Below are 26,209 nucleotides of genomic sequence, written 5' to 3'. Positions count from 1 at the left end.
TGGGATGGAACACAGAAAGAAGGAAAAACATTGTTTTTTTTTTAATAGAGTTGAATGGAAGAAAATACAAAGGAGAATTCCAAGACAAGCTTTGCCTTCTTCACAGTTTTGTGTGGTGCTGGCTGCATGAGCCCAAGGAAAAATCTGCCAGAATCAGCAAATTCCCTGAAAGAACAATGATTGATGACTTAGCTGTCTTAATTTCTCAACTCTTCCTATCTTTGGGCTTCAGGAACCACTATTTCACTTTTTCCTTCTTCTTTGTCCTTTCTCTAGTTATTCCCTCTGATAACTCCCTCACCCCACTCCCCCATTCTTAGTCACCTCTCTAAGCCTTTCATTTTTTTCTCTTTCGTAATTTTATAACTCCCTCCTCGCTTTACTAGCTCTCTGAACAGCTAAAGGCAGGGGAAAGGCGGGGGAGTAGTGCAAACACCAAAACAGCTTGTAGTAAAGTGCTTAATTCCTTAATGAGACTTTGAAACGTGAGATATGAATAAAAATTGTAAGTGTCACAATGCTGTTTTTAAAACTAAAAAAAAAAATACAGAGGCTCCTTATTTCAGACAAATGTTAGGTCCTGATAAAGAGGAAGACAAAGTAGTGAAATGAATACAGTGTCTTGTACAAAGGGCCAGTATCCTTGGATTTTGACTCTGGCTTAGTGCCACTAACTAGCTGGGTAACCTTGGCCAAGTTATTTAATCTCTGTGGGCATTAGTTTTCTCATTATAAAATCCGGTGATTAGACTCTTCCTGGGCTGAAACTCAAAGGCTTGCAAGGGACAGATAGAGCTACTTAAATGGGTGAAACAAATCTGTTGTAAGATAGCAAGGAATTGTGGGGACTCTGAGGTACTGTCTGCCCCACCTAAAGTAATTTAGATTAAAAAATGTAGGGCCCGGCCCGGTGGCATAGTGGTTAAGTTCACATGCTCTGGTTTGGCAGCCTGGAGTTCACAGGTTCAGATCCCTGGCACAGACCTAGCACCACTCCTCAAATCTTGCTATGGTGGCATCCCACATAAAATAGAGGAAGACTGGCACAGATGTTAGCTCTGCAACAATCTTCCTCAAGCAAAAAGAGGAAGATTAGCAACAGATGTTAGCTGAAGGCCACTCTTCCTCACATAAAAAAAAAAAATTGAACAAGCAAAATTACATCTCCACCCTAAAGGATCTGGAAAGTTTCTTTTTTTTTTTTTTTGAGGAATATTAGCCCTGAGCTAACTACTGCCAATCCTCTTTTTTCTGAGGAAGGCTGGCCCTGAGCTAACATCCATGCCCATTTTCCTCTTGGAAAGTTTCATTTTAACGTGGGCATGAAGTGTGCAAGTTGATTAATCTGAGTTACTACTTTATATTTTCTTTTTTTGGAAGCACACACAAAATGCTGTGAAAGCTGACACTACCCTGAAGGTTGATGGTAGTCTACTCTATAGTAGATACTTACCAAATGATAATAGAATTAAGCTGAATTGAATCAATAAACAAATCCAATAGTCTTATAGGTCTAGAATTATAGCAAAAAAAAAAACCCAAAAACAAAGCAAAACCCTCAATAGACATAGTATATTCTGTGGGTCCTAGATATTTAGAAATGAAGTGTACTTGCATGGTGGGAAACTTTCCCAAGAAAGAGTTAGATTATCCCATTCAACCAAAGGTGATATAGATCAAATCAAGGTTGATAGTAGGGGAAAATCTGCCTGTTTTATACTTTCTTTATTTGTTATTTATATTTATAGGCAGGTTTCAAGGTTGAATATGTTATTTATATCTATTGACAGATTTCAAGGTTGATAAAGAACAATTTCGTAACAAAAATAGAGATGTTAAGCAGCCTCTGGGTCCTTTTCCAAGCTTCATAATAATGGATGGACTTTAGAAACCTAAATCATTTCAAACATGCTGACCTTTTGTTTTAAAGGACGAGTTAAATTACGCAAAATTTTGATCTTAATGTTTTTTACTTGGTCCTTTTTACTCTATATCAGTTTCATGCAAGAGTTTAAAAATGTTGTCTTTTATGCCCGTGGACCTCAGAAATGTACACATCCAAAGTGAAGGCGAGACTTGTGTGATGACCCAGGGATCCAGAGATTAACTTTGTTTTCTCCCAAGAGAGGACTGAATTATCCAGATTTTCTACCTGGACAATCCTCCTTTTCATTTTGGCTTAGATAGCAAAAAGATTTAAATTGCTTGCAAAGAGTTTTAGAACAATAAAATAGCAGGTCTTAAAGAATACATCTGTGTTCCGAGAGTAATGTAAACATTGGATGAAGCATTTTTCACGACGTTGTCTTCCAGGTGTCTCTAAGCAATAGGGACTACCGACTACATGGAAGGTTTAGGTCAAGTTAGAAGACACCAACAATGAAGATAAAACACTACTACTGATTTTATAAAAATATTTACCATTGCTTTTTGTTGCTAGTCAGTATGCTTTTGTATAGGCTCTTTTGAACAATGTGACGTGCATTTCTAAATTTACTAGTGGCCTGAGGCCACTATGTAAATACATTGGGCATGATTTCTACAGCATGTAGGATCCATCAGAGGTGCAGGAAATAATAATACACCTATACATATAACTTAATTTACTTAATGTTTATGGAAATTTAATAAGATATAGTGTAAAGATTATACATTTTAAAATAAGAAAGACCTATATTTGAATGCTACACTCTGTTACTTGCTAGTTCTGTGATAGCAGAAACTTTAGTTTCCTCATCTGTAAAATGGAAGTAATAGACTTATTTCGTAGGATTCGGTCAAAAGAGAATTAAATAATGAGTGTGAACCTCATAATAGAGCCAAATATATAGTAGCAATTATCATTTACAAAATGCTTGTGCCTCTTAGACTGTGGCAGCTACTAAATTTGAATGTTTGAACAAATTCATTAACATCACAAAGCTGCTACATGTTAAAATTAGTAATAGCCCAGGTCAAAGAAGCCCAATCACTAAAGGGGCTAAGAACGATAATGTTAGAAGTCCAGCTTTACTCACAGTATTTTCTGTGAAGGTATTCTTTTTTTTGTTTGTTTTTTTCAAGATTTTATTTTTTTTCCTTTTTCTCCCCAAAGCCCCCCCGGTACATAGTTGAATATTCTTCGTTGTGGGTCCTTCTAGTTGTGGCATGTGGGATGCCGCCTCAGCGTGGTCTGATGAGCAGTGCCATGTCCGCGCCCAGGATCCGAACCAACGAAACACTGGGCTGCCTGCAGCAGAGCGTGCGAACTTAACCACTGGGTCATGGGGCCAGCCCCTCTGTGAAGGTATTCTTAAGGCTAAAAGAATGTACTTGGAAGCTGATAGTACAATATGATTAAAAAGTATTTTCATATACTTATGAATGTTCTCTAATTACAAACATGGATAAATAACAGATTAAAGACTTGTGTTACAATAATCTTACCTGTGGACTGACAACTTAGAAGCCAAAATAGTGGCTCCTCAAAGATGTCCATGTCCATATCCATGCCCTAATCCCAGAACCTTACATGGCAAAAGGCACTTTGCAGATTTGATTGAAGTTAAGGACCTTGAGATGGAGAGATTGTCTTGCATTACCCACTTGGGCCCAAATGAATCACATGAATCCTTAAAAATAGAGAAACTTTCCCGGCTGTTGTCAGAGGTAGATAGGAGAGAGGAGGAATGGCTTTGAAAATATCATAAAGGGGCCACGAGCCAAGGAATGTAGATGGCTTCTAGAAGCTGGCAGTCAAGGAAATGAATTTTCCTCTAAAGCCTCCAGAACGGTACACAGCCTTGTGAATGCTTTGATTTAGGCCCTGTGAGATCTGTATCGGAATTCTAAGCTATAGAAATACAAGCTAATAAATTCGTGTCATCTCAGTTCACTAAATATATGGTAATTTGTTATAGTAGCAATAGAAAACTAATACAGACAGGTCATAGAATAGTCTACCCTAAGGAAATTAAGACAAAGCAAAATATTCTTAGAGCTCCGATTGACTGATGTATCCATCTACTGTAACACTACACAGATATGTTACGTCACGGATAACAATGAGAAGAAATTGAGTTCAATATGATATATTCTCTGGACTCCTAGTTGACAAAAGGATGGAAACTATTTTTAGCACTGAGCTCTAAAACTGACACAATACAGAAAGTAATAACCATACCAAAGTCTTCAGTGATTATGAGATTATTTTAACTTTTTAGGCAATGTCACCAAATTCTTAACATCAAATTATGACGACTATCCATCAAGAACGAGGACCTGGAGCTTAAAAATTGTGCTGACTACATTTCAACTGGGCCAGATAGAAGCTAAGGATAGATGGCAGTAGATACTGCAACAGCTTCCAGACAAGTTGTAGTAGAATAATCATTGGCGTGCTTTGCACAAGAAATGCTATCAAGACTCTCTAACAGACACTCTGAATCAGTGCAGGGAAGCAAGAGCAGCAGCTAAGCCAACCTCATGTATTATGGTCAGAGGAAAGTGAGTCAAAGTGACTTATGAGGAGTGGAGCCGAAAGTACATATAGAGCTGGATGATACATATAACTGCCTGCCAAAATAGATCTCACATCAATGCCCATGGCCAAAGCTTGTTTCCTTCCTTCTTCCCTCCTTCTCTCCTTCCTTCCTTCTCTCTCTCCCTTTCTTCCCTCTTATCTCCCAAGGCATTTGGTACAACTTTATGTGGACGGTGGTTTCTTGATAAGTACTTATTGAATGAAATGCCTTGCAGGCAGGTAAAAACTAACACCCAACTCTACTGGCTACTTCAAGTGGTTAATGGAAAATGGAAGTAGGTCAAGGTAAGGAGGAAAAAACCCTGCTTTTACTGGAGCAAGGGCTTAGCAGATTTAATTAATGCCCTTTAGACTCTATGACGCTCTAACTGCTTTTGACTGGTTCATGTAAATGGTGCTGTACAGCAAGTTTCTTTCAGCCCCTTCAGAGAAAAATGAATTTTGAACTTTTTTTCTCTTGAAGTGGAAGTAAAAGAAACTAGAAAATAAAGAGTTCAGAGCTGTCAGACTTCCAAAATAAATAAAGTTTCCTCCAAATTCTTCTAATGTTAACAAGGTTTGCATTTGCAAGCTTTCTATTTTCTTATTGCATAAATTAATTCAGGAAACAAAAAATTTATAAAGATGTGAATATTCTTTTCAAGTCTGAAAGAAGTTTAAAACTATGTAATGGAGAGTAAACAAGCTTTTCAAAATATAGAAAATTTCACTAGGAAGGAAATATTCACTGATGTTGGTTTTATTACATATTTCCTATCATGATCTGGGAGAAAATTTATGATAAAATCAAACGAGGATTATTTCCTTAAAAAAAAAGAAATAGTATTCTCTGATTAAAAATAGACTTGGGCACCTCAAATTAAATTCTAGGGCTCGTCTCTCTCAGGAAAAGAACTCTCGAATTAGGGAGCAATGCATTTAAGAAGAAAATGCGGTTCTTCATCTGAACTTCAGAAAGAGATGATGAAACTTGTTGGGAATTTACTCTTTCTTTTCACCACCTGGAGGTCTAGTCCTTATCCAATGAACTATTAATGGCTGGAGGGTTAAAAAAGACAATCATCGCAACCTAAGGTAATGTTTCTAAAAGTGGGGTCTGTAGACCAGCTGTATCAGAAACACTGGAGTGTATTTTACTATATGGATTGTTCGGCCCAACTCCAGGTGTGCTGAATCAGAGTTTCTAGGGGAATGAGGTTTAGCATTCTGCATTTTAACAGGCTCACAGGTGACTCTTGTGCCCAAAGTTTGGGACCATTAGTCTAAGGAGATACATTGACTTCTTCAATTAATTTTGCCCAGATTCGACTATGATCTTGTGATAAGAGCAAAATTACACTGTAGCTGTAAGACTGGATTGTCAGCTTCTTTTTTTTTTTCATGAGGAATATTGACCCTGAGCTAACATCTGTGCCCATCTTCCTCTATTTTGTGTGTGGGATGCTGCCGCAGCATAGCTTGATGAGCAGTGTATAGGTCTGCACCCTGGATCTGAAGCTGAAAACCTCGGGCAACCATAGCAGAGCGTGTGAACTTAACCACTACGCCATCAGGCTGGCCCCAGGATTGTCAGTTCTTGAGAGAACAATTTCTATCCCCTGCCCTCTGGGATTATTTAATCTCAGTAAATTAAATGGACAAACTCTAGTATAACTCTCACATGCTGTAACTATCATCACTCCTTCTAGGATTTTTTTTCTTTTTAAAAATTATCATAATTTCTTCAATAAAGATGCTGGCTTGTATCAGTGGGTTGATTTCACATTCAATAATTTATTCTATTTGATGTCTCTATATTAATTATTTATAATTCATGAGCTTCATTTTTTAAGTAGATAAATCGTATTTCCATTAAAACAATAAATTGCTAAGAGTTGTGTATCCAACTGGTGATAAATATTTTTACAAACAATGTAAATGTAATTTATATTTCTACTAAAAGAGGTGTACTGCCTATATAAAAAGACCTAATTTAATATTTAAGCCATATATGGTTAAATATAGATATAATACAAACGTATACTGTAGCATATAGATATTTATAATTACAGATAATGTTTAAGCAGATGGAATGAAATCTTATAAAATAGCATATCACACATATTTCTCTATGGCAATTTAAATGTGTAATAATTTGTGAACTCTGTAACAAAACCTTGTTAGCTTTATACTTTTAAAGATGAGTTACTTTTAAAGTCTTTGTTACTGCATTTAAGGAGCTCTACATTAGAAAATCATATTGTTAAAAGTTGATTTCATCTTGTAAGCACTGAAAAGAGGAAAAGGTTTTTTTGTGGACTGCTGTCACCCTCAAACTTTAGAGTACATGAGAATCGTGTAGGGGACATGTAAAAATGGCACATTCTTGGCTACCTACAAGATCGGAAAATCAGGAGGTCAGAACTAGGAATCCGCAGTGTTAGAAGCCACCTAGATGATTTTATGCAGTTAAGTAGCCCTTTAAGAAATTTTAATAGAGAGCAAGATAAGTTAAAATGGAAAGGTCAGTAATTACTCATTTTATTTCTAAACATTCTTCAATTTGTGCTGTGGTAGTAGATACCCACCCCTATCCTACCTCACTCTACCCCAAAAAGAGTTTAAATCATCTTTTCTTTCTGGATACATGTGTCTTCTGTGAGTACAACATGCCTAGGAGCAGCTTAGGGATCCATGGGATTGGGAAAAAGTACTGTAGCTTCCTACGTCTTGACTTGTAAAACTAACTCCTTTGGATGCTCATATTTTGAAAGTTAAGAAAGAATATAACCTGAGAATCAAAGGATCCTTGAATAAATAAACTGTCTATTATGTAACACACAGAGACCATGGCAATATGAAGATAACCTTTAAAATAACTAAGGGTGATTAAATAAAATTAAATTTAAAAGCAAAACATCTAGAAAAATGCTATTTAGTGATGCATTTCCCTTAATTGGGGACAGATGGAATTGAAGGGTTTTGGTTAGCTATAACTAAGATTTCCTACTTGGAAATTACTGCTGAATTATTCGGGGGATCTTTTTTACTAGTGATATTTAAAATTGTAGTTGAATGTTTTCCTATTTAAAGTCAGGGATTTGGATTTTTTTTTTTTTTGCCTTGTCTAGCTCAGCCTTAAGAGTCTATAATAAATATTGAGAAGAAAAGGTTTCATTCACTTTCAGTACCTCAAATCATAAAATACAAACTTTTGAAAAGACAAAGAAAATTAAACATCAACTATTAGAGAATGAGAAGTAAATATTATTTAAACAGTATGTAAAATGGTTGATATACATGAAGGGAACACCCTAAATAAGGGCTAGACTCTTGAAATGACAAATGGGGAAGAAACAGAATGTATGAAAAGATAAGTTTGTAGAGTTGAAATCAAACAATCTTAGAACTCAGTGGACCTATAGAAATCATCTCGTTTAATCTTTACCTTTTTGATGAGTGATTTAACACTGAGAGAGGTTGTGACTTAGGTCATAAAGCTAGTAAAGGACGGAGTCAAGACTAGCATCCAAACTACCTCTTATTTCATCGCTCTTGTTGCAATATCACACTAATTCAATAAGTCACTCTATTAATGATGTTGGGCATTCTTGATGTAACATGATTTGGTACTAGATTAGAAACTATACTAACAATGCCAAAAGTCATAGTACTCCCTATGGCAGAGACTGGGTTCTGTCCCCAAATGTATATTCTCCTTTTCTTCCATAGCAATAGAAGTTTCAGTTGAACACATGGTGACACAACCAAACACTATGGGGTTTTTTGTCTTTTCTTAAACCACTTTGAGATATAATTCACACACCACACATTTGATCCATTTAAAGTGTATAATCCAATGGCCTTTCATATATTCACAGAGTTGTGCATCCATCATCACAATCAATTTTAGAATATTGTCATTACTCTCCCCCCAAACCCCACATCTCTTAGTTGTCACCCTAACCCACCTCATTCCCCAGCCCCAAGCAGCCATGAATCCATTTTCTGTTTCCACAGATTTGCCTTTTTTGAACTCTTTGTATAAATAGAATCATACAATATGTGGTCCTTTGTGAATGGCCTCTTTGATTTAGCATAACGTTTTCAAGGTTTATCCATGTTGTATCATGTATCAGTACTTCATTTCTTTTTATTGCTAAATAATTAATAATAATAATAATTCCATTATATAGATATAACCACATTTAATTTGTCCATTCATGATAGATGGACATTTAAGTTCTCTACATTTTTGAACTGCTATAGATAATGTTGCTATGAACATTCGTGTACAAGTGTCTGTGTGGATCTATGTTTTCATTTCTCTTGGATATGTACCTAGGAGTGGGATTGCTGGGTCAAATGGTCACTCTATGTTTAATCAAATGATTAAATCATTTGAAGAACTTTCAGACTGTTTTCCAAAGTGACTGCACCATTTTACATTACCAGTAGCAGTCTATGAGGGTTCTAGAATCTCCACGTCCTCAGCAACCCTTGTTATTATCTGGCTTTTTAATTATAGGCATCCTAGTGTATGAAGTGATATCTCACTGTGGTTTTGATTTGCATTTCCCTGATGGCTAATGATGTTGAGCAACTTTTCTCTTGCTTATTGGTCACTTGTATATCTTCTTTGGAGAAATGTCTATCCAGATCCTTCGCCCATTTTATAATTGGGTTATTTGTCTTTTTATTATTGAGTTGTAAGTGTTCTTTATATATTTTAGATACTAAACTCTTTTTTTTTTTAAAGATTTTATTTTTTTCCTTTTTCTCCCCAAAGCCCCCAGGTACATAGTTGCATATTCTTAGTTGTGGGTCCCTCTAGTTGTGGCATGTGGGACGCTGCCTCAGCATGGCTTGATGAGCAGTGCCATGTCCGTGCCCAGGATTCAAACCGACGAAACACTGGGCCGCCTGCAGCGGAGCGTGCAAACTTAACCACTTGGCCACGGGGCCAGCCCAGATACTAGACTCTTATTAGACAGAAGATCCCCCCAAATTTTCTCCCATTCTGTGAGTTATCTTTTTACTTTTTTATTGGTGTCTTTTGAAGTAAAAAGTTTTAATTTTGGTGTCCAGTTTTATCTATTTTTTCTTTTGATTTTTTTTTTTTTTTGGTATTCTATCTAAGACACCATTGCTTAATCTGAGGTCCTAAAGACTTAGTACCTATGTTTTCTTTTCTGAGTTTTATAGCTTCGGCTCTTACATTTAGATTTGATCCATTTTGAGTTAATTTTTGTATGTGGTGTGAAGAAAGGGTCCAATTTAATTCTTTTGTATGTGGAAATCCAGTTGTCCCCCCACCATTTGTTAAAAATATTATTCTTTTCCCTATTTAATTGTCTTGGCCCCTTTTTTGAAAATGAGTTAACCATATCAGTGAAGACTCTCAATTCTATTCCATTTATCTCTTTGTCTATCCTTATGGCAGTGTCACAGTCCCTTGGTTACTCTAGCTTTGTAATACATGGCGAAATGGAGAGGTGTGAGTCCTTCAACTTTGTTCTCTCTCATGATTGTTTTGGCTATTCTGGGCCCCTTGGAATTCCATGTGAATATTAGAATTAGCTTCTCAATTTTTGTAAAGAAGTCAGCTGGGATCTTGATAAAGATTACTTAGAACTTGTAGATCAATTGTAATCTTAACAATGTTGTCTTTCAATTCATGAACATGGGATCACACTATGGTTTCTTAATTGCCCTTGCAAACACATGTGGTCATGTTCTAGGTTGTGTTCAATAGAATGAGGGCAAAAGTGATGCATGAAACTTCTTATTCATCCTCTTTAAAAAAGAGTCATGTTTATCACATCCCCCTTCCCTTTCCTCCTTTCTGCTGGCTGAAAATTGGAGATGATAGTGGGAGCTAGAGTTACCACCTTTTTCCATAAATTTGAAGCCACCTTTTGAGGATGGCAGAGCAACAAGATACAAGAAGTCTTGAACTCCATCATTAAACCACTATATCAGCCCTGGACTGCCTACATAGACTTTCAGGTGAGAGAGAAATTTCTGTCTTGCTTGAGGTACTGTACTTTTGGGTCACTTTGTTACTATAGCCTAACCTATATCCTATCTAATATATTCCCTTAAAGGAAAACTCCTTGCTGCTAGAGGGTCTCATTTCCATGTATATTTATTTTAGCACAAATAATATTTTTTAACAGCACAGTGGTTTATGATTTTAAAAATATTTTCATATATATCATCTTATTTTATTTTAACTTAAACTTTGTAAAGTGGCAAGCAAAGATATTTTTAGACTTTATAGTTGAGTAGAATGAGGTTCGAAGAGGTTAAGCTCTAAGTCACATGCTGTTAAATACAGAGAACTAGAGCCTATGTTTCCTACTACTCCGGTGCACTTTCACTCCACCATACTGATTTGCTTTTCTATAGCAACTATATTATATATAAAAAAGAAAGAACCATTTATTCATTAACTAATTCAATCAACAAATATTTTTGAATACCTATTACTCACTTTGAGTCCCAAGTCAACCACATAGGATACGCTAGTATACACTTCAATTAAAGTACTCAAATACAGCATTTCAAAGTAATATTAAAGTAGACTGCAATTACCCATTTGTTCTTATTCTTTGCTACCTCTGTAGTACTAACTTTACTTATCAATTAGACCACTTTAATAGATCTTTATATTTGTCATTATTCTTATATTATCAGTTATCTGCTTGCAGGCAACTAAGCCAACTTTCTCATTCAGTCGTTCTAGAGCAGCTTTGTTTTCTTCAAAACATTCACTTGTTACATACACTGAAGGAATCTGAATCATAGTGCTGGTGCACTATAATGATGCTAATAAAAAATCTGATGAAATAAACATAATTCTTTTACAGGAATTTGGGAATCTGGCAACTTTTGTCAACATGCTTTATCTAATCCCTCCTGAAACTATAGAAGTGGTAGATAAGATATTACATCAAAAAATTATCTGAGTGAAAAAAAAGAAATTCTCAGTTATCATAAATAAAAACAAAAATAAAATTTAAAGAATAATAAGTGTAAACTGTCACCATACATGACCACGATACATTTATGGGGAAAGGGTACAGATCAGAGTGCAGAACCTGCTGAATGGAGGCTGCTGATCTATTGATATCGAGACCCGTAGGGAGCAGAAAGACACAAATGAAAAATTCCAGTAGAAACATTATCATACTCTAGCTCTCATGGACTACCATAGAAAAAGTATCCTCTACTTTATAACATAAAAATTTACAAGATTCACTAGGAAACGAACTACCATTTAGAAGTCAGTGTATGCAACAAAAAGAGAAAATTAGTGTCCTAAAAACTAAAAGTAATGGAAACATCTAAAAGAGTCTATAAAAATAGGTAAATTTAAAATGATTATAAACATAAAAGAAGGAATAGAAACTATAATGAAAGAACAGTAGAATGTGGAAAAAAGAAAAGGCAAATTGAAAAATGAACCACTTAGACCTTCTATGAATATAAAATATCATTATCAAAATTAAATCTCAATGAATAGGGATCTTCGTCAGCTTGGGCTGCTATAACAAAAATACCGTAGAATAAGGGGCTTAAACAGCAGAAATTTATTTCTCACGGTTCTAGAGGCTGGAAGTCTAAGATCAGGGTGCCAGCACTGTCAGGTTCTGGGGAGAGCCCTTTTCTGTTTTGCAGATGATCGCCTTCTGACTGTGTGCTCACATGGTGAAGAGAGATCTCCTGTTTCCTCCTCTTTTTATAAGGGCATTAATCCCATCATGAGTGCCCCACCTCCATGACCTAATCTAACCCTAATTACTTCCTGAAGATCCTACCTCTAAATACCACCACATTGGGGATTAGGCCTTCAACATTTGAATTTAGGGGAAGGACACAAACATTTAGTCCATAGCATTCTGCCACTGGTCCCCCCAAATTTATATCCTTCTCACATGCAAAATACATCTACTTCATGTGAACAGCCCTAAAAGTCTTAACTCTTTTCAGCATCAACTCTGAAGTCCAAAGTCTTATCTAAATTGGATATGAGTGAGACTCAGGGTACAATTTGTGCTGAGACAAAATTCCTCTCCAGCTGTGAACCTGTGAAACCAAGCAAGTTCTGTACTTTTGAAATACAATTGTGAGACAGGCATATGATAGACATTTCTATTTCAAAAGGGAGAAATAGGAGAGAAGGAATAGGTGACGGGTCCCAAGTAAGTGGAAAAATCTAGCAAGGCAAATCCCATTAGATTTTAAGGTGTGAGAATAGTCTTCTTTGGTTTGATACTCTGCCCTCCAGATCTGCTGGGGTGGCAGCATCATCCCCATGGCTCAGCGGGAAGAACGCAGTCTATACCACAGCTCTGCCAGTGGGCACCGTGCCCCAAGAGCTCCAGGCAGCCCCACCTCCATGACTTCAATTGAAGGCTGTTTGGCCTGTTGAAAGTGAGGTAATGGTCCTAATGATCTCTGACTCACCTTCAGGGCCCTTCTTGCCCTGTCTTACAGAATAGCATACGTTTGAAGTCTAATAGCTCTGTGGCCCAGTTGGTCCTATAGGATCTAAAAGAAGTCCGACAGCCTTTTTTCATTTTGTCCCATCTCTGTTCCTTTCCATTCAAACTGACAGTGCTCCTGACAGTGTCTGATTGGGTCCCTGATTCACAGCCATATTAATCTCCTAATCAAATGGTCAGTCAGCCACACCCTTAGCGTTCTCTTCTAACACACTTTCTCATTTTTCGTATGGGCAGCTGAGAATTTTCCAAATATTTAAGTTTTGGTTCCTTTCTGCTTAACAATTCTGTCTTCTATTTATTTCTCTCTTCTCACATTTTACTCTCCACAGTCAGGAAGAACCAAGCTACTCTTGCAACACTTTGCTTAGAAATCTCCTCAGCTAAATATCCAACTTCATCACTTTTGAGTTCTGCCTTCCACAAAACACTAGAACATAAATGCAATTCAGCCAAATTCTTTGACACTTTGTAATAAAGATTGTCTTTCCTCCAGTTTCCCATGACCTGTTGGTCATTTCCGTTTGAGACCTCAACAATGGCCTTTACCATCCAATTTCTATCAACATTCTGTTCCTGATTATTTATGTATTCTGTAAGAAGATAGAGGCTTTTTCTCCATCTCCCCTCTTTTCTTTCTGAGCTCTTACTAGCATCACCTTTAGTGGTTCCTTCATGGCAGTATCAGCTTTTTCCAGCATGCACCTCAAAATTCTTCTGGCCTCTACTCAGTTCCAAAGCTACTTCCACATTTTTAGTTATTCATTATAGCAGCACCCAACTTCTGAGTACCAATTGTTGTATTAGTCGAGATTCTCTAGAGAAGCAGAACCAATAGAATATATTTATATTTGCTTATGCAATTATAGAAACTAAGAAGTCCCATGGTCTGCCTCCTGGAAGCTGGAGATCCGGGAAAGTCAGTGGTGTAAATTCCAGGTCAAGTTTGATGACTTGAGAACCTGCAGGAGGCACAGATGGTGTGAGTCTCAGTCCAAAGACCAGTGAAAACTGACATTTTAGTTTAAGCAGTCAGTCAGAGAGAAAGGCATCTCATATCTCCTCCTCTTTTTATAAGGGCACTTGTTCTATCATGAGGGCCCCTCCTCATGAGCTAATCTAACCCTAATTACCTCCCAAGGCCCTGCCTCCAAATACTGTGGCATTGGGGATTAGGGCTTCAGCATATGAATTTGGGGGGGGGGGCACATTCAGTGCATCACAACGAGTTAAATTACAAATAAGATGCAAATGAGGAAGCAATTCATAAATTGAATTCTTGATCTGAGAAAAATCTCCCTGTATTAGTTGGCTTTTGCTGTGTAACCAACCACCCATACACTTGGTGGTATACAGCAAATAAGTTTTCATTTATTTCTTACATGTCTATTGCTACTAGGATTTGGCAAATCTAGTTTAGACTCAACTGGCCTTGGCTCTAAGCTACAAGTTGGGTCCAAGTATGCTCTACATTTCTGTCATCATAAGGACCAGTGGCTACCTGAGGCATGTTATTCTGATGGGGAAAGCTGGAGTGCAGGACAGAAAGCCCAGCCATGCAAGCACACTGCAAACCTCTGGTTCTGTAATGTCCATTAACATCCCATTGGCCAAACCTTGTTATATGGCCAAGCCCAAAATCAAATAATGGAAAAGTATACTCCTTTCTGGAGGAGGAAGGGGATGAAAGACTACTTGTTGAGCAGTGTTTTAAATCTGATTTACTACAGTCTGCCCTTTTAGTCAAAAATATTCACTCATCAATCATGTGTAAAATACACTCACTTCTATTTCAAGACACCCTAAAAGTCTCATTCAATTGTGACATAAGATTTAAAGTTTAGGATCACATGATTTACATAAGGTTTAGAGTATCTTCTTGTGATTCAAAGACCTGAAAACTTAAAAGATAAGATATCTACTCTCACACATTTAACATATGATAGTGGAACAAGGATAGGATAAATATAGTAAACACTCCCATTTGAAAAAGAGAAGAATGAGATACATATATGAGTCACTGCGACCACAGCAATTCTGAAATCTTGCTAGGCAAATATTTCCAAGTCCCTCCACCTTGAGGGTATGGAGTATTCCTTGATGAAGTCTTGGTTGTGTTTCGTGGAAAGCACTTTCCATCTGTGCTTCTTCATGGCTCTTTGCTCTTTCCTCTGGTGGGGAGGGAGCATCTCTCCTTTTTCGCCATCCTCCTTAGCCACTTTTGAAGAGAACTTTTCTTGGTGGCTAAGATGCTTTCATGGTCTGGCCCCTGACTGTTGAAAGTTGAGGCCCAAGTTCTTTTTGTATCTGAAGAGTCTCAGTTTCTTTTAGTCTAGGCCTAGTATAGATTTAAAAAAAAGTCATGGATTTTTCTGTGTGTTTCATTCCAGTCAATGCTACTATACCAAAAGCCTCACCCATGATTCTCTTTGAGATATGGTCATTTCAATTTATAGACTTAATTACAGATACTTTGGGTACATCAAGACTCTCTTGGACTATATCCTTAATCTTTCTTAGATCCCTTTTATCCAGGTGAAAAGATCTAGTAGATAACACCTGTAGTAGACACTCTCTACATAAGCTCATACCCATGGCCGATTGATGGAAAGTTTATCACTAGGTTACACGAAATGGGAAAAGTTGAGGTTTATTTATGAATGGTTCAGCTCAGTATGTGGGTGTAAGCCAAGTAAAGGATGGTGTCTGTACTATAGACCCATTCATGTGTGGACTTGAAAGAGAGCAGTATGGGGAAATTCTCCCAGTGAGCAGAGCTTTGGATGGTATACCTTGTCATCCACTTTGCATGGAAAGACAAATTTGGTCAGGGGCCTGAGGGAAGAAATATTGTTAAATTGAGGACCAGGAACTCTGAGGAAAAGTTATGTGGATGGACCTAGCGAAGTGGGCAAAAGTGTCAATATTTTTGTATTACAAGTGAACACCAGTCAGAAAGCATATACCACAAAAGAGGTATTGAACAAACAGACTGAATGACTCCAATAGCTGACATCAAATGGCCTCTGTCCCCAGAGCTGGAACAATGGGCGCAAGAATGGCATAGCCACAGTGGCAGAGACGGTGGCTCTATAAGGGCCCTTCAGCATGGGCTCCTATTTGCCAAGGCTGATCTAGCTGTTACTGCTGCCAAATGTCCAACCTGCCAGGGACAGAGACCAGCTCTGAGCCTGTGATATGGAAGTGTCCCTAGAGGAGAAACAAATGGTGGCAAGTTAAATACATTGGACCTTATACTGGAAGAGGCAGTGATTCATCTTGATTGGCATTGACATTACAGGCATGGATTTTCCTTCCCTGCCAAGTGTTCCAGCCATCTCCACCTTCAACGGGCTTACAGAGAATTTGATCTCATGACATAGGATCTTTCATAATATATCAAACAGAGGGCCACCATGCCTAGGTCATGCTCCCTCCCAGGGGACAGCCAGTATGTCATGACTGGTTGATGTGGGTTATAAACGCCTGGCCCTGTTGCCTAAATTTGGAACAACTCTCAGGAGCCATGTAGTTTCAGTGGTTGGTTGAAGTCTTGTTGTGAATGCATTACAGCGCACCTTCTTTCTCTGCCCAATCTTGCTTGCTTCCTTTCTTCCACAGGTGTTGATCCTGAGAGCACTTTGCAGGTGAATCTCCATGTCAGAGGCTGCTTTCCAGGCACTCTGACCTGCAATAGGACCTTTATCTTTCCTGAGGTTTTAACCAGGGGGGTTGCATTACACCCTTGATTTGATCTTTACCCTGAGGTCATGTGTTACTGACAGTAGCCTAGATTTGTTTTTGCTCTGAAGTTGGAATTTGGTGATAAACAGTTTGATTTTTTAGCCCTGCAAATTTCAGAATTTCTGGACTCTATCTTCCTCTTCAACTTTGTCTCAGGCAGTTCTTTCTGAGTTCGCCTCCTTCTTATGCATTTTCAAAGGCATCTAGCGGTAGCCAGGTTGTTAATATTCTGCTTTGAAATCACCTTGCCCAATTTGACAAGTTTATTAAGTACTCGTCTGCCTTATATGTCATTGTAGGTGACAGTTTTCCCAAATGTTTTGCCACTACATAGCATTGCCGCCATTTTCCCACTCTCTTATGACAATTACATCACTTCCTCCTGCCCGTTCCCAAGGCAAATGCCCTTATTTTAGGTTTTTGTTATGGCAGCACTCTACCTTAAATACCAAATTCTGTATCAGTCAAATTTTTCTGCCTTTCAAAACATCCCAAATCCTACTGGCACACAATAATACATATATATTTCTTTACTCATGCATTTAAGGGTTTCCTGGAGTTTGGTTAATCTTAGCAGGACTCAGCTGGTCTCCAAGCTGCAGGTTGGGTCCAAGTCAGCTTCACATATATCTCATTCTCCTCAAGCCAGAAGCTAGTGGAGTCACATCTCATACAAAAAGCAGAAGCTCAAGAGACAAGCCCAACAATGTTGGGCCCAAAATCAGTAACAGAGAAATATATTCTGCTTGTGGGGAGAGGGGAAGGACGTGATCATTTGCTGAAAAATCTGCTAATCTACTATATTATCAGAATGCAGAATAGAGAGATAAAGTAGGGAAAATTGCCATTGTTAGTGCCTTCCAGTTGATTCTGACTCTTGGTGACCCTGTGTATGCCAGAGCAGGACCCTGCCTGGTCTTTTTGTGCCATTCTCTCACCTTCTGGTTTCTGTATTAGACAATGCTCCACTACTATTCATAGGGTTTTCATGGCCAATTTTTTCGGAAGTGTGTGGCCAGATCCTTCTTCTTAGTCTGTCTTAGTCTGGAAACTCTTCTGAAACTTGTCCACTGTGGGTGACCCTGCTGGTATTTGAAATCCCGCTGGCATAGCTTCCAGCATCACAGCAACATAGAGCCACCACAGTGACTGACAGCCAACAGACAGGTGGTGTGGTTTCCTGACTGGGACATGAACCTGGGCTGCAGTGGTGAGAGTGTGGAATCCTAACCACTAGACCACCAGGGATGGCCATGGAAAATGTGAAAGAACAATTAAGACACATGGAGAACGGACAAAACCCAACATATGTCTAATAGGATTTCCAGAATGAAAAATAAGCAATATTTAAAGAGATAATGCCTATGGGTTTTTTCAGAATAAAAAAAAAGTCTTCAGATTTAGAAATTAAAAGGAATTTAATGAAAACAAAACAAAACAACTCTCTCTCTGTATATGTATACACACATACATACCTATGTGTACAGAAATTACGGGTTTGGTCAGAACAATAAAAATAAAAACAGGGCACAGTGGTTAAGTGCACACATTCTGCTTCGACAGCCCAGGGTTTGCCCAGTTGGATCCCGGGTGCAGACAAGGCACCGTTTGGCAAGCCATGCTGTGGGAGGCGTCCCACATAGAAAGTAGAGGAAGATGGGCACGGATGTGAGCTCAGGGCCAGTCTTCCTCAGCAAAAAGAGGAGGATTGGTAGCAGATGTTAGCTCCGGGCTGATCTTCCTAAAATAAATAAATAAATAAATAAAATAAAAAAATAAAAACAAATCCATACATATACATGCATACCTATAAATACTTAGACTCATTTTCATGAACATAAAAATATGACTCTCAGGGAAAATATTAAATACAAAGAGAAAAGCTCCGTTAAAGAAACGCCATTTAGATAGTAAATTTCTCATCGTTTACAGTATATGCAAGAAGACATTGGAATAACATCTTTCAAGTGCCGAGGGGAAAATTACTGTCGACTTAAAATTCTGTACTCAGTTAAATTATTCAAGATGAAGGAGAATAAAGAGATATTTAGGAAAAAATTGAGTTTACAATACACTGACCTTCTGACAGGTTCTCACACAATGTCCTTCAGGAAGATGAAAACTGAACTTAGGGGTGAGTGGAATGTAAGAAGCAATTGTGAGCAAGGAAATAAATACACACAGCCATCGATTAGACTGATTTTGAGGGAGTGGCACTTTAAAAAGAAGTTGTATGAATGAACTTTGAGGACATTATGCCAAGTGAAATAGCCCGTCACAAAAAGACAAATACTGTAGGATTCCACTTACACAAGGTACGTGGAGTAGTTAAATTCACAGAGACAGAAAATATACTGGCGGTTGCAAAGAGTAGGGGAAAGGAGGGGATGGGGAGCTGTTTAAAGGGTGTAGAGTTTCAGTTTTGCCAGATGAGTTCTGAATATTGGGTGCACAACAAGATGAATGTACTTAACACTGCTGAACTGTGCACTTAAAGATGGTTAAGACATACGTTTTGTTTTATATGGTTTTCTACGGTTAAAAATGAAAAAAAGATTTAAAAGAAATAATTTTAACAAATACACTAAATGTTGGAAATATAGATGTATCAATTAACTTTAGACCTTCTTAAGACAAGTATGCTAAAAATTTAACGGTAATTAATAAAAAAAAAAGAAAAAGAAAAAGAACAACTTCCAAAAGAATAGAAAGGAGAAAAATAATATAGTAAATTAAGCCAATCCAATAGAAGGTAGACAAGGGGAACAGCAATGACAGTAACAGCAATGGAAAACGGCAAAAAAAAAAAAAAAAGAAAAAGCAATGGAAAGCATAGCAGGCAGAAAGCATAACATACCTACGATGGTAGAAATAAGGCCAAATATGATCACAATAGATATTTGCAGACTAATTTGATTTGTTAAAAACCAGAGGTTCTTATACCTAATTAAACCCACCCCCCCAAGCCTTAAGCTATTTATAAGGTACCTAAAACATAAGGACAAAGAAATGTTGAGTGTAAAAAGATAGAAAATAACATGCCAGGAAAATTCCAAAGAAAGTTAGTTTCACTAGTATATAAAAATCTATTTTGTGTTGTCCTACCATCTATTATCAATCAAAAACGATCAATATAGACTTTGAGGCAAAAAAAAAAAAAAAACCTTATTAGGGAAAGAGTCACTATTTAATGATAAAAAGGATAGTTTATAAGGAAAATGCAACATCTTGAATCTTTTTGTATCTAAATGCATGACCTTAAAATATAGAAAGCAGAAAGACTAAAGAATTATAAGTAGAATTTGGGAAACTCTTTTGAAAGCTGAGAGATCAAGCAAAAATCAGTAAAGATACAGAAGATTAAGACAACATAATCAACAAGCTTGAGCTAATGATTATACATAGAGTCTTCTGCCCAAGGATTAGAGTACAGATTATTACAATCAAGGATAAAATATTTAAAAAATTGAACAGTACAACACCATAAAGAAAATTTCAAAAAATATCAAGCAATTCATGTCATAAAGATCTCCTATTTTAGACAAAATTAGAAATCTATTAAAAAAGACGGCCCCAAACCACTATGTGTTTGAAAACTAAACTAAATAGTTCATGGCTAAAATTGGAAATTGTATATATAGTACTTATAAAAGAATAACAATGAAAATAGTTTGGTCCTAAAACAGAACCAAGAGTGACATTTAAGGTCTGAACTAAAGTTTCCTGTAAGGATGTTCAAAAAGCATCTTTCAGAATAAGCCACAGAAATTAATAAAATAGAAAACAGAAATAAAAGGAAGGATTAAATAAAGCCCCAAAATCTATCTGGTCCTTTAAAAGGCAGGGATATTTTATTTTACTATTTTATTTTATTTTTTGAGGAAGATCAGCCCTGAGCAAACATCTGCCACCAATCCTCCTCTTTTTGCTGAGGAAGACTGGCCCTGAGCTCACATCCGTGCCCATCTTCCTCTACTTTATATGTGAGATGCCTCCCACAGCATGGCTTGCCAAACGGTGCCTTGTCCGCACCTGGGATCCGAACTGGCGAACCCCAGGCCGCGGAAGCAGAACTTGTGCACTTAACCGCTGCGACACCAGGCCAGCCCCAAGGCAGGGATTTTTTTTTTTTTGCTTCAGTTTTTTATTTAAAGAAATGAAACATTACAGACACAACTCCTATGATAAAGAATTTGTAAAAATGGAATCACATTTATATGTATCTTTTTTCCAAGGCAGGGGTATTTTATAAAATGAATAGAATGCCGTCAATGTGCAATGGATGTTAAATAATAGCTGTAATGATTAAGAGAAGGTTGATAGTGAGCCATCATCCCAGTTTTCTGGATTTACACAGAGTAGTTAGCCTTTGCTGGTGCAAGTCTCTGGCATTTAACCACACAATAAAACAGAAAATCACTCCATAAGTGGTAGCCTTGACAAATAATCATAAGTATCTATTGTTGCTTGGTTTAATCAACTGCATAATGTTTTTTAAAAATTACCCCATTTACTGGATAAACTGAAATAGCTATAAGGCTTCATTCCAGCCTAAAGGTACATGATATGCATTTATAAGTATGTAGGTAGGTGGCTCCTAAAGCCGAATGTGCTAGCGCTCCAGTGCAGGTCCAGCATCCTAAAGCATTTGCTGCCATGCTGCCTTTATCAGGGACATTGCTAAGCGGAGCAGCTTGACATTCAATTGTAGTCTCTACGTGAAAATACGTCATGGAAAACTGATATCCTGATAGTCTTTCTTGTTATGTGACTCTTTCATTACTAAGATATTTTCATTTTCCTAATATCTTAATATTTAAAAATCTTAATAACTTAGCTTAAAATCTTAATAATTTAGCCTATAGTTTTCAACACAATTTTATGTAAAACACATATTTGTTATCTACTTTTCAGGTCACCGACTCATTTAAAAGGACTTTTAAATGAATCTGGCTCTTGGGAAAAAATGTGCTTAATTTTAAACAAAAGATTTTTACAAGTTAGTTAGTTCTTACAGGTTATGTTTATATAGGGTATGTAAATTTCAACCTGTGAACTTTAGTCCAGTCAAAGCACCGTATCTTCTCTGGTGAAGACTGCTTTGTGGATGGAGTCACAAACTAAGTGTGTGTGAAATGAATTTTATAATTTGTGCAATTAAATTTTAAATTGAAATATTTTAAAATTGTAGGAAATTACATACAGCAATAAAACATACACCTGTGAAATGACCACAAAGAATCCTCAATGAGTAACATTTTGTCATATTTGCCTGATCCTTTTAAATATAATGACTAAAACACGAAGGAAAAGTTGGAGTTTTTATCCCTTAGTCGAGTACTATTTCCTTCTTTTCTCGTAAATTTTCTGTGTTCTTACATTCAAATATTATGCTTTTACACACATAAAAACATATTCAGACAAAATATATAGTGTTGTTTCATATTTTAAACTTTGCTTAAATGAATTCATCCTGAAGAATATATTCTCAACTGCTTTTTTCTGACCAGCATTTTCTTTGTGACATATCCATGTGCATATGTAAGTATAAGTATATATTTATAGTTAGTGGCTTGCTTTTGCTTCCTATATGATATTCTGTCATTTAAACATACACATTTTTTTTTTATTCTCTCTCTGATGGACATTTCAGTTTTGGCCAATAGTTTGCTTTCATAAATAATACTGGAATATGCTTATACATATCCCCTTGTAAACATGTGAGAGAGTCTCTCTAGTGTGTGCAACTAGAAGTAGAAATACTGAGTTATCCAGTTTGTTCCTGTTAACCTGCATGTCCTTTATTTACTTTTTGCCAAAGTACTATATCCAAATAGTTAAAAATTGAGTAGGCACTAGAGTCTATCATAAAAAACATAGTCTCTTTTTCTGCCTTCTCTCAGGCTTCCCCCCTGGAAGCCACCACACTCAACTGTTTTAAAAGTTTATTCTGATATTTACCTCCATTAAATATCATATGCATACTGCCATTGCTTGATTATTAACTGTAGATATCTATTGTTTTCCTGTTTGGGGACATAAAGGGATTTCGCTCCTTCATAGGGCCTCATTTTTTTCCTTCTCTTCTATGCAATTTTGTATTTCAATTTTTGCTCATTAAATCTCTATCTGTGTCTGCATCTTTTGACTTTGTACATATGGATCCTTGCTGAGCCAAGTGTTAAACGATGACTTTATTTCCTATCTTGTTCTTTTTTTTCTTTTTCTGAAGTTGATAACTGCTTGACTTTTCATCTTTGCTCATTATTTTTCTTTGAAAATTTGGCTAAAGTTACAAACCTCCATAAAATATATCTCAATATAATTTTCATCAGGCCTAAACTTTAAGACAACTCACCTGTTCCATTTTCCCCTTGGAAACATCCACACTGGACACATTTGACGTCCTGCCAACCTGAATCGATTGCATTCTCTGCTTCCATGTTCGCTGTTTTCTTGGAACATCCCTTTGTCACTATTTGTGGAATTCTCTTTGCTTTCCTTCTCTCTTCTTTCTGGGCTAGACAGAAGAAAGAGGAGGAGAAGGGTCCCACTGCCCAGTGTGAACTTTCCACCACCTTCACCTCTGCCTGGTAACCTTCAAACTGTGCTTCTCTGTATTTCTGGAGAACAAGCACTTGTTTCCCGCAGGGAAGGGGTAGGGCAGTTGCCAGGCTTCTTTGAGGATGAGGACTCGGAGGTCCAGTTACAAGTTGTACAGTCTTACCAACAAGCCCTGTGTTTTTGGCCCCATCTCTGCATCACTGCCTCCGCTTCCTGAGCCATAGGAGGGTTCTGAGGGCTGAGGCAGCTAGCTTCTCTTTCCTCCTCCCAGTAAAGGCAAAGATGTACTTTATGTTTCTGTTTCACATTCTTGTTGTTTGAGGTGATTTTCAAATGGGGAAGCAGTCAGAAATATCTTCCCCTCTTTCTGCCATGATATGTTGCTTCTCCAGAGGACCCAGAAGTTAGACTTCCACATTCTCAATAAGTACTGTGGCAGCAGTTGCTGGAACCAAATTAGGAACTCGACTGAGCCATCACTAAATTGGACTAAAAATACCTGGAAAAAAAAAAACTAGTAAAGTTTCCACATCAGGCAGGATAAGGACTTATTGTTGGGAAATTAAATTGAGTATAAAATATAAAGTACCTTTTCCAGATGGCAAAGTTATGTCTGAGTCCTCCTTTTGAAAATCACCTCAAAACAGAGAAGAAAAAGAGAAGAAAAAAATGAAACTCAAACTTTATCATCCATGAGACGGGGAGACACTTGTACCTCCGAACCACAGTAAGTGAAGACAGAAAGGAAGTCGGTCAGATTCAAGTGCTTATGGTGGAAGCGCCCACGTGAGGCAAGTTTGCTGCACAATATGACCCCATTCTAACGTTACGAGATTATCTTTCGTTGTTTTCTTACATGTACCTCATCTTTAAATGAAAATGGATCTTTCAGTTTTCCAGAATCTATCTATATTTCGTATCTTCTTGTTATGGAAAACATATGCTATTCTCTCCATTTAAAATAATAGTTCTCAACCTCGGCTTGTGTGTGTCAGGTGGGAGTGTTGAGAATTAAATATTCTCCTAGTGATCTAGCGTGGACTCATCTGGAATGTTCTCACTACCCCTTTTCTCTCCTGTCTTCAGGCTTCTCTGTAAGAAAATTCTACTCCTTGTTTCTGGTCATCTCAAGGCCAACCTCAAACTCTTCCTGCCCCTTCCCATACTCCATCGGCCTGTCCAGATATTATTTCTTGCTCCACCGATCCTCCATATCTCTTTTTTTAATTTAAAATAAAAAAAAATTTAGATTCATAATAGTTTACATCATTGTGAAATTTCAATTGTACGTTATTTGTTGTCTGTCACCACATAAGTGCTCCCCTTCACCCCCTGTACCCACCCCTCATCCACTTCCCCTGGTAACCACTGAACTATTTTCTTTGTCCATGTGTTTGTTTATATTCTGCATAATTGAAATCGTATGGTGGTTGTCTTTCTCAGTCTGGCTTATTTCGCTTAGCATAATACCCTCCAGGTCCATCCATGTTGTTGCAAATGGGATGATTTTGTCTTTTTTTATGGCTGAGTAGTATTCCATTGTAAATATATGCCACATCTTCTTTATCCAATCATCAGTCAATGGGCACTTGGATAGTTTCCATGTCTTGGCTATTGTGAATAGTGCTGCAATGAACATACGGGTGCATATGTTACTTTCCATTGTTGATTTCAAGTTGTTTGGGTAGGTACCCGGTAGTAGGATAGCTGGGTCATACGGTATTTCTATTTTCAGTTTTTTGAGGAATCTCCCTATTGTTTTCCATAGTGGTTGCACAAGTTTGCATTCCCACCAGCAGTGTATGAGCATTTCCTTTTCTCCACATCCTCTCCAACATTTGTTGTTTTGGGTCTTGGTAATTACAGCCATTCTGACTGGTGTAAGGTGATATCTCATTGTAGTTTTGATTTGCATTTCCCTAATGATTAGTGATGTTGAGCATCTTTTCATATGCCTGTTGGCCATCTGTATATCTTCCTTTGAAAAATGTCTGTTCATGTCCTCTGCCCATTTTTTGATCAGATTGTTTGTTTTTTTGTTGTTGTTCAGTTGTGTGAGTTCTTTACATACTTTGGATATCAATGCCTTGTCTGATAAATGATTTGCAAATATTTTCTCCCTGTTGGGGTTCCATAGCTCTTTATTCGTATGCTTCTTATGGCACGTATTATATTCTTCCACATGGAGGAGTTACACTTATTATTTGTTTTTTGTCATCCTTAGACCGTAAACCCCTGGAAGGATTGAGCCTCTATTTATTCATTTTTACATCTCTCAAAGCATCTAGCACCGGGACTTGCATAGAAGTGGGTACTCAATAGACATTTGTGACAGTGAATAATTCAAAACCCTCTGATGAGGTGCTTGTTTTTAACGGAGAAAACTAAGATTAGAAGTCTATGGGATGTGATAATAAGGGCATATTCAGTGGTAGGTCAGGATTAGTGATTTTTTTCTTCCGTGTTTAAGCATACAGTTGAAAATATAAAAAGTCTGGTTAGCTGTAACATTTCTGACACAAAGATAGGTAGTAAACAAATCTTCAAGGGTTTATGCAAGTCTACAATTTCTAATTCCCTGTTATAAGCAACTCTGAAATGAGAGCCACCTTTAATTATTATAGATCTCCATGCCCAATAATTAGAGAGCCAATTAAGTAGTATTTACTGACTAAAAAATTAAACAACATAGGAAGCAGGAAATTACAGTGCAATATATCAAAGCAGCGGTATTTATAAATTCAAATTGCTTGAGTCAGTCAGCCTTTGCCTGGTGAGTCCACTCAGGCTGAGGGCAAGCTAAAAACTTCCTGAATCTGACAATTACATTTGGCCTCCATGGGGAAATGCCTGGCTGCTATCATAGTCATGCTTTTCTTTGATCAGCAAT

Source organism: Equus caballus, chromosome 6, assembly GCF_041296265.1.
Source record: "Equus caballus isolate H_3958 breed thoroughbred chromosome 6, TB-T2T, whole genome shotgun sequence".
Classification (NCBI taxonomy): domain Eukaryota; kingdom Metazoa; phylum Chordata; class Mammalia; order Perissodactyla; family Equidae; genus Equus; species Equus caballus.
The sequence above is the reverse complement of the archived record's forward strand: the minus strand, read 5'-3'. Positions refer to the sequence as shown.